Source organism: Bidens hawaiensis, unplaced genomic scaffold, assembly GCF_021521415.1.
Source record: "Bidens hawaiensis isolate Kalapana, Puna unplaced genomic scaffold, B.hawaiensis_p1.1 tig00011691_1, whole genome shotgun sequence".
NCBI classification, from domain to species: domain Eukaryota; kingdom Viridiplantae; phylum Streptophyta; class Magnoliopsida; order Asterales; family Asteraceae; genus Bidens; species Bidens hawaiensis.
In genome coordinates, this window is record NW_027491924.1 from 38,571 (window position 1) to 49,140 (window position 10,570).

Consider the following 10,570-nt stretch of genomic DNA (forward strand, 5'->3'; position numbering starts at 1 on the left):
ATCGACCTCGGGATCCGTGAGCTTACAGATTTCAGAAGATGGGTTGGAAAGCAAACCTTGTGGTTCCATTTCGACCAGTTCGGAACCACCGGATGAGTGCTCGGAAGGCTTAGAAGGGGTCGGAGAAGAAGAAGAAGCGGAAGACATGATTAAAGAAAATAAGAAACAAGGGTTAGAAGAATACCTGATTCGTCAGATGAAGGTGTTTATAATCAAAGATATAGGGCGGCATATATAGACAGTTATAATTAACCTTGAGGGCTAAATGGTAAATTTTCTGGCAAAACCGTCCCATCGTGCAGGTTACACAGTGATTTTGAATTTCAAAATGACAGCTGTGCTCCACTGTCACCCGCCATTTTGGGGAAAACTGTTAGGCCATGATTTTTATACTGAGGATCCTTTATCCTAGACTGTCTTATAGATAGTTTATCCTTGAAATATACTTCGGGATATAAAGGATCGACGATCCTCGGTATTATTTATTTACTAACGATTGCATTTAGTATGGTGATGTGTTAGACAGGTGTATCAACTTGAAGACACATTTGCATCGATTATCCTCGTGGAACATCCTATAGCTAGAATATGGATATAGGATCCTAATTCAACAAAGCTGATTATGGACGAACTCTCTAGAAGATCGAAGTTTAAATATCACCAACGGCTGAATGACTAGTTCTTCCATTTTCCTCGCTATTGAACGAGTATTCGCACGTGGTCAAAGTCATGGAGCGGCTAGTGGAAGACTTCCGTCTAATTAGGAGATATTGTTATTATTATGTTATTATTTAAACGAGTAATGATCGACAAGATAAGAGACACTTGTATTCACACACACGAGAGCATATTCAATAATTCTCTCTACGCACTAGCTTACATTGTAACCTCAATCATATACTCCAAAAGCATTTGTAACCACTTTTCGATTATTAATAAACTCGACGGTTATAGTTTTTACCGTCCGGGGGTTTTTTGTGCCGGAGGCCACGATAATCATATACTCACCGACCAAAGGTTACCTTGCTGATCATTGACTAAAGTAATCCGACCAAAGATTATTTTATTAATCCTTGACCGGAGTTATTTTACCAACGATTACCTTGATAAGTTTTGACCGAAGTAAGACTATCGTGATTAAGGGCTTTTTCCCTCGTGATCAAATCATTGTGTTCACCAATATTAAGCTTATACACTTGTCATTATCGAGCTAGCACCTTACCTCACATAACAGATTTGGATACTTGATCCTTAGTAGATTTTTGTCCAAAACAATAGTGTATTTTATATAATATCGAGTAGGTTGAAAAATTAATTTTCAACTATATTTATTACGAATTAAAAAGAATGACCGAGATTTTGTTAATAGTGACATATGTAAAACAAAATTATTGTTCATAATAATAAATAAAATCTAATTACCACAAACTTTGATGATAATTTGAACGAAAAACTTAAATGAAATTACATTTATTAATGAATTTGGTCCAATTTTAGCTAATTAGATGTGAACATTAAAAAAAGATAACAATCTATATTTATTGATGAATTTGTTCCTATTTTAAGTGATTGTTAGTTACAAATTATATGTAACTCTCAAAATAAAAAGTAGTTAAAATCTAAAATTAGAAACCGGTATATTGACTTAAATGAATACATTAAGTATTTTAATTATTAGGAATAGAATTTATTTTTGATTTATTTAATTGGTAAGAAAAATATAGAAGTGAAAGATAATTTTGGAAGGAAAGACAATCGTCCAATAGGCAAGGGGCATGTGGCACCAAACTAATTTGTTTTAATAGTATAGTAGGATTGTATCTATACATTTGTCATGTAAATTTATAAATTATAAATATATGTTTTAAATCTGTAAATTTATTCTCTCGGTTAATTTAGTAAACTATATATTTTTTCGGTTATTTAGTTAATATGTATCAATCACTTTCATATATAACAAAGTTTATCATATTTAATTTCTTGATTTTTTATGAAGGATTGTTTCGGGTTTTGTGAAACTTAAATTTGATTTATACAGTAAAAGTTGATAAATAGATTGTTTGATACAAGTTAAATACATTTGTGTCAACATTTGTTACGAGTCAAAATGAAAACTCTGAGTATTTTTAAAAGTTTGATAATACATATAGATTTATCGTCAGATTTGTTACGGGTTAAAAGTGTTGACTTAAAAATGTCAATCGGATGAAAGTTAGAATTTTAAACATGATTCGGGTTTCAAATTTATTTTCATTTACAGTTTTGGAAATAATCAAAGGGTTCGGGATTTGGCAAATTGACTATTTTTTCTCTCGACTATTATAATTAAAGAAAGGATTGTGAGTACTCCCGACATGTCACTCCTATGCATATCAATGTTTCTAACTTTTATCAAATTTGAAACATTTGTGTCAGCATTAACTTTTCCTTCAATGGTGATCAAAACGTTGTATGAGAAACATGTCATGTAAAACTATGCTCAAATGAAACAAATTATTCATAAAATTGAATGAGTTAACATGTTATTTTTTATGTTGTCATTATGACAAATTCGAGAAACCTCCTTAAACTTATTAAGATCTTTTTCATGGTGTAACTCAGAAAAACATAATTATTGAAGAACATCCGTCATTATAATTTAATGTTCTCCTTTCCTTATATGAGTTGTAAATTGATAAATATATCAGTAAAGGTCATCTCCTTTGGTATTGAAGCCAGTGGTTAGAATTACTATTGTATGAGAAGTCTTATTCCTGAATTCTTTCAATTATACATAAATGATACTGATAATGAAAGTTTCAATAAAGTGAACATTCTTAGATACATTTCTTCACATGCATTTATTAAGTTTATTTAAAAAAATCATTTTGTGGTATAAAATCATTTATGTACACATAGTATAGATATAAGCATAGATTTAACACATTTTTTATATATGTTATATAATTCTTTGCTTTAATTGTAATTTTATAATCTGTATAATCCCGTGTATTATACAGTACGATACTCAAATTAAAGAGAATAAAATGCTCGTTTTTATGGCGTACTCAAATTAAAAAGAATAAAATGATCGTTTTTATGATGTAATTAAAAAATGGTATAATATGAAAAAAGCTGTGGGGGTTTAAAAATTTATGAGGGAGAAATTGGTTTAAGAATGACAAGAAAATAAATATACGAGAACAAGAATGTAAGTTGTTTTAAAATAACCAAAATTTGAGTAGAAACGAGAATCCATGATTGTAGGGCTCGTAGCTGTTGTAAATCATATCCTATTTGTAAACCAAGTTCATAACTTTTAATTAATTAGACCATATTGACGTGTTAAAATAACTCACCAAGCTCGCATTTTAACTTAACTGATTTAGGCCTGGTTAAGCAAATAATCCACAACTGAGAAGAACTAATCATCCTTGAGACGTGAGCGATGATTGAAATTAACTGGAAGACGACATTGACCAGAAACGACTTGGAACCTTTGGTGGCGTTGTATTAGTTTATCGCTCCAATTACTTTGCTTTTGTTTATAGTCATCACAATTATTATCGATATTCGAGAAAAAAAAACATAAGACCCTTTTTCAGTACTCATTCAGTGTATTTGAAATCTCAAAGACGGCCTTGAATTTTATTGTCTGAAACCCAAGTTTTACATCAATCTAAGCTTGTCGGCTTGTACCAAATAAATCTATAAATTTTGCATTTACGTAAAAAATTATTATTATAGAATGTTCATTGATACCATGATCGAATGTTCGTTGCCTTCCTACAAAGACACAATCTTTTATTCGAAGACAAAGATCTCAATAATAAATATATACTAAACATAAGTCTATCACTAACAAATTATAAAAAAGTCTATTCTCATACAACGACACAACTCGAGTTTTTCCCTAGTCAAGCTCAGGCTCAAGATTTCAGCTTGTTAAGCAAAACCGAGCCGAGTTCGTTTATAATAAAAACAAATAAAGTTAAGCATACACAAAGACGCACGTCATATTATCTCCTTATCAAAATTGCGTCGGTGTCTGCCACCTTTACGTTCACCACCACCGTTTTTGGAATGAACGTCTTTAATTAACACCACCCACAATAATAATAATATTATTATTATTATTATTATTATTATTATTATTATTATTAATATTAATAGTATTAATCCCCATTACATAATAATAATAATAATAATAATAATAATAATAATAATAATAATAATCTGTATGCATAATCTCAAACCCATTCAATTCTTTCAATCGTTTCATTATTATTACATCGATTGTTTCTAATCATCGCCGACATGGGTTTGAATCCGATCGGCGGCACGTCGGATAAAACCCGGTGGCGCGTGCACGACAATGGTGGCGGTTCATCGACAGTGCACTATCTGTTCCTAACGTTTTTGTTGTGTAGTTCAGTTGGGGTTTTTTATATATTTTATTTGTTCAGCAACCCTAATTTGAATTACACGAATTCGATCGGTTGTCAAGAGGATAACGAGGGTTCCTGGGAGATTGGTGTTTATTATGGTGACTCGCCGTTTAATCTTAAACCCATTGAAGCTGTAAGTTTTTTTTTAATCAATTTGTGTGTGTGTGATTAATTTTATGCATTTTTGATTTGTGGGTTTTTTGATGTATCAAGTTAGTGTTACACTGTGACAATTTGGGTTCTTTTTGGTGGATTTTGGTGGTACATGAAGTGGTATATAATTGTATATTTGATCCTGTAATTAGTTTTAAAAAAGATTGGATTTTTTTGTTACTTTTTTTGTGGGGTTTGCTGGTTTAAGGCTGTCCATAGTGGGGCGACAAATGCCCACTTTTGGGGCGATTTTTTGGGGTGAACACCGCCCCAGGCGATAAATGGGGCGATTGGGGGGTGTTTTTTGTCGCCGTTGATTGTTTTAAGAATATTATTGTTATATTTTATTGTGTGGCATATATATATGCATATATATATATTGGGCTACAACACCGGTTCACCACTACAAAACTAAAAAAAAAACTCACTCTTTGCTGACTGGGCGCCACATGGCACAAAACGCTCCATTTTGTAGCCCCTTCACTATACATAGCCTAGCTTATTATAAGTTTTTGCAATTAATTTGCGTGTTTTGTTATGCATTTTCTTTTATTTGGGGATTTACTTTGATTACAGTTGTTTTAGTGTTAATATTCTATAATTTGTTTATGTTACACAGTGATACATTGGGTTCTTTTTGGTGATTTTTGTGATATATGAAGTGGTATATATATATATATATGGTCCTGTAATTAGTATTATAAAGATTGGATATTTTTATTTATTATTATTTTTTTGGTGGGGTTTTGATGGGTGTAATTAATCAAAGAAATTGGGTTCTTTTTGGTGGATTTTGTGATATATGAAGTGGGGTGACACTGTTTTTGGAATTCTATTTATGAATTCTGTAATTAGTTTTTATAAAGATTGGATTTTTTGTGGGGTTTTGATGTTTGAAGTGGATGAAACATTACTTTTGTGAGTTGAGATCAAAGAAATTTTTGTTTATTTAATACTGGATTTTGTGATATATGCAATGGGTCTCACTGTGTCACTTTTCTTCGATTTTTATATGTGAATCCTATAACTAGAGATGATCAACAAAACCAGTTCCTGGAACCGAACCGGTGGACCCGAACCGGTTCCTACCCGTTTTTTGTAGGAACCGGACCCTATCTGATTCAACCCGATGATCCGTGACCGGTTCTTGCATTTCTGAGTGGGGGCGGGTAGGAACCGGAACCGAACCGGAACCGGTTATGGAACCGGAACCGGTTCCTAACCGTTTTTTTGGCCGTTTTTTGACCGTTGGGGTCAAAAATAGCCGTTTTTTGACCGGTTACGGTACAGGAACCGGGTTAGGAACCGGTAAGAACCGGTTAGATAGGTTAGGGGTCCGAGGGTGGGAGAACCGGTTCGGTTCCCTAACCGGTTCGAGCCTGGAACCGGTTTAAAAGGTGATTTTGAATATAGGAACCGGTTAGGAACCGGTTCCGGTTCCTAGTCCCAAACCGTTTTGAACATCTCTACCTATAACTAAATTAAAAAAAAAAGATTGGATTTTTGGTGTGGGTTTGATGTTTGAAAAAGGTATAACATGCTTATTGTAAGTTGGGAAGCAAATTAGTAATAAAAAAATGGGTTCTTTTTTGCTGGATTTTGTGATATATGAAGTGGGTGACACTGCTTATGGAATCTATATTTGAATCATGTAATTATTTTAAAAAAGATTGGATTTTTGTGGGGTTTTGATGTTTGAAGATGGTATAACATGCTTTTTGTGAGTTGGGAATTAAAAAAATTATTTTTTTTTGCTGAATTTTATGATGCATGAAGTGGGTGTCACTGCTCTTGAATATTATATTGAATCATTTAATAAATTTCAAAAAAGGTTTGATTTTTTGTGGGATTCTGAACTTTTGATGATTGAAGAGGATATAACATGATTTTTGTGAGTTGGAAGTCAAATTAATTAAATAAATTGGGTTCTTTTTGCTGGATTTTGTGACATATAAAGTGGATGTTACTGTTCTTGATTGTTTATATGTGATTGATATACTTAATCTTAAAAATATTTTTTTTGTATGAAGTGTGTCTTGATTTGTATGTTGCAGATGAATATATGGGATGATAAAAGTGCAGCATGGCCTATAGCAAATCCAATTATGACTTGTGCTTCAATTACTGACTTTGGGTTCCCAAGTAATTTTGTTGCCGATCCGTTTCTTTATGCTCAGGTATCGTCTTTATCATTCTTTTATATGAATTTTGACTACTAAAGTATTTTGATGCGTGTCTAATCCGATTATCACGACTTGAAGTTGTCAATACTATGTTTGAGTGGTAGTATTAATCGTCTGAAGTAATCGGATTTGAAGCATGTGCGAAGTAGTAATAAAATTGATAATTGAGCTAAATGTGAAACTATTTGGCTATCATTAGATTCGGTGGTGTTCGGATTTATTTGTTTTGGTAATAGAGATTTTAATGTTGTCATAAACAGGAATTTGATTATAGTGTATGATTCTTTAGGATTTAATGTTTAAACAACAAATAGTTGGTTTTCTAGTTATTACAACTTGAAACCGCGTTTAAACATTATCTTTCATAACGCCTTTAATTACAACTTCCAAAACACACATCCAAACACCTCTTAAGCCTAAATTTGTCTGTTTCATGGCTTTTTTATGTACCGATACTTATGTTTAGCATTTAATTATGATTCAGGATGATATTCTTTACATGTTCTTTAAAACCAAGAATCCAGTAACAATGCAAGGAGATATCGCGGTTGCAAGAAGCACGGATAATGGAGCAAGTTGGGAACAAATGGGCGTGGCCTTGGATAAAGATTACGATCTTTCACATCCATACGTATTCGATTACAATCATCAAGTAAGATCCTTTATTTAGTTAGTAGTTTAGTACATGGTCTAAGGGTCATATATGGAACATTAGCATACTCACCATAACACATTAAAACAATAAATTAATAGCCAATACATTTCTAACATTTTCATGTTATTAAACAATTTTTTTGCAGATATACATGATACCCGATACGAGTGAAAAAGGAGGCGTTCGGCTTTACCGGGCACTTAATTTTCCGTTACAGTGGAAACTTGAAAAGATCATCTTGGACCGACCGCTCGTTGATGCAGTTATCATACAACATGAAGAAATGTATTGGCTTTTCGGCTCTTATGTAACAGACAACAACCTTGAAATCTGGTATAGTAACGAGCCATTCGGTCCATGGACCCCACACAAGAAAAACCCCGTTTCCGGACCACGAAATGGGGGCCGACCCTTTTTCTACAACGGGAATCTTTACAGGTTAGCTTATGATGAGCGCGTTCGTGTTTTCAAAATCGAAGTTCTTACAATAAACAGTTACAAAGAAGTAGAAGTTGAGTTGGGAATTGAGAACCCGACAAAAGGTAAAAACGCATGGAACGGGGCCCGTTCGCATCACCTTGATGTTCACAGGTTAAGAACCGGGCAGTGGGTTGCGGTTGCAGACGGGGACAGGACCTTGTTTGGTGACGTGACTAGGAGACGCGTGGTCGGGTGCGGTTTAATTGTAACCGCGTGTTTGATGATTTACTTTATTTGTTGGCTACTTGGGCTTGTCAAATGCTTGGTTCCGGTCAACCGCGGTTTGAAGAAGAGACACAATGTGGGTTTAGTATGCGAGAGATTAAGTTTGAGGTTACGGGTGAATATGAATATAAATCCGAATACTTTCAGTGGCAAGCTTGCTTTCTTCTTTCTTATAATATTATCCATCACGATAATGTGTGTCGGGTTTGGGTACGTCTATGGAGGAAACGGGGCCGAAAAACCGTATTCGGTTAACACTCGGTTTTCTCAGTTCACTTTATTAGCGATGACATACGATGCGCGAATGTGGAACCTGCAAATGTACGTAAAACATTACTCTCGGTGTGCCTCGGTTCGTGAAATCGTGGTGGTCTGGAACAAGGGGAAGCAACCGGGCCCAAACGATTTTGACTCCATGGTCCCGGTTAGGATCCGGGTGGAGGATCAAAACTCGTTAAACAACCGGTTCAAGCCCGACCCGTTAATCAAAACCAAAGAGGTTCTCGAGCTAGACGATGACATCATGATGAACTGCGACGATCTTGAACGCGGATTCAAAATTTGGCGGGAAAACCCTGAACGGATAGTCGGGTTTTACCCGCGCCTGGTGACCGGACCGTCATTGAAGTATCGGCCCGAGAAACACGCTCGGAAACATAACGGTATAATATGATATTGACCGGGGCGGCGTTTGTTGACCATGACGTGGCGTTTGGGAGGTATTGGGGGAAAGAGGCGGAGGTGGGACGGGGTATGGTGGATGAGGCTTTTAATTGTGAGGATGTTTTGATGAACTTTTTGTATGCGAATGTGAAGGTGGCGGGGCCCGCGGTGGAGTATGTGAAACCGGCTTGGGCGGTTGACACGTCGAAGTTTTCGAACGTAGCGATTAGCGGGAACACGCAGGCGCATTATCGGGTGAGAAGTAAGTGTTTGGAGGAGTTTACAAGGTTGTATGGTGGAGTAAGTGATAGGAAGGTTGAGTTTAGGAGAAGGGATGATGGGTGGGATTTGTAGAGGTTTTGGTATAGAAGTTTTATTATTATTTGGGATATAAAATAAGTCATGAATTATTGTGTTTATACAAATGAATAAAGTTGCCTATTATTTTTAGTTTGATTACTTGCGGATCAATGGCAGATCGTGTCGTTGGTGATTGATTTGACGATTACTTGCGGATCGTGTCGTTGGTGATTGTTATTGCGATGTATGAGCTTGGTAATTCGTGAGCGACTAGTAAGGTAAGATCTTGGATGGGAATTTTTAAGCTTTTTTTTTATCGTTGTAGGTTGAAAATGGTCATGACGTTGTCGCTAAAGCCCTTTTGCGGTGTATTTATTCTCTGTGGTTGCTAAAATAGGTTAAAAGTTGTCCATGTCAAATGCTATTTATTTTGTGCTAAAAGATGTACACAAGTTGTCTATTGAACGTGTAGATGTAGCTAAATAACAATGTGTAAAACCAAGTATCGTTGTACCGTGACAAATTGTTTCACTTATTTATTATTTCATAGTCAATTAAACATAATCTCAAGACCATAACAAAAAAATTAAAAAAAGAGTCGCACTAGCGGCATAAAATGTCATAGTTTCGCATTGATGAATTGTGAACGTGAATAACTAAAAAATCTATTGTGGTTCAACATTAGCCAATAAAGTGGGACTACTGATATGGTTAAAGTTAAACTCTTTTAAGTTCAAACACGACATAATATATTTTTCCCGTCATCATTTGCTACGTCCTTGAAAGCAGGGATGAAATTTTTTTTCCGAATACCCGTACCCATATCGATTTAACATATTCGGTACCCATATTGATATCAAAATTTTAAGATTTCGGTATTCGATACTTACAGTACAGCTTTATTTCAGCATTTGGTGGCTGTTTGGAATATGCAGTGATTTCATTGGGAAGTCTAAATATTTAATGGCTGAAATATATATATCTCTGAAGAAACGTGGATCGGCTCACTGGTAGACGATCAACTTTCTTCGGGTATGAGTATGCTATTTCACCGATGGTTCTCCGGAGTATGAATTCTTCCACCTACAAAACGAGCAGCACCGTGAACTTACCCCTCAGAAAGGGACAGAGGGGTCCTCTTTGGGGTAACCCTCCGGTGTGAGAATAAGAGATTGTAGGAGAAGATAATAATAATCTGAGAGTGGGTAAGGAATTGGAATGTATTTTCTTGCTTACCTCCACTTGTGGAGGTGGTGTGGTATTTATAGTGTTAGGGTTTCCAATGATTGGGCTCAGATCCCATTAGGGCCTTTTTGGCCTCCTCCTATTGCTTTGCGCCACGTGTCCTTAGGACACCTGGTGCTTTTTCATTGATTATTCTCTGACCCAGGTATTTCACCTGACCCATGTGCAATCACGTGGTAGCACATGGGTTTTGCTGAGTTGTCCACCTTTCATTGGCAGCTGTCAACATCAGCATATTC

At 35.2% G+C, this 10,570-nt stretch overlaps 1 pseudogene across 1 annotated transcript; it reads left to right on the plus strand.

Moving 5' to 3' along the window:
- The first annotated feature begins 4,290 nt into the window (after nt 1-4,290).
- LOC143538704 (glucosamine inositolphosphorylceramide transferase 1-like) lies at nt 4,291-9,161 on the plus strand (annotated as a pseudogene). Its single transcript, XR_013136299.1, has 4 exons — nt 4,291-4,560; nt 6,635-6,757; nt 7,248-7,415; nt 7,564-9,161. The product of XR_013136299.1 is annotated as a glucosamine inositolphosphorylceramide transferase 1-like (transcript).
- Nucleotides 9,162-10,570: the final 1,409 nt, after the last annotated feature.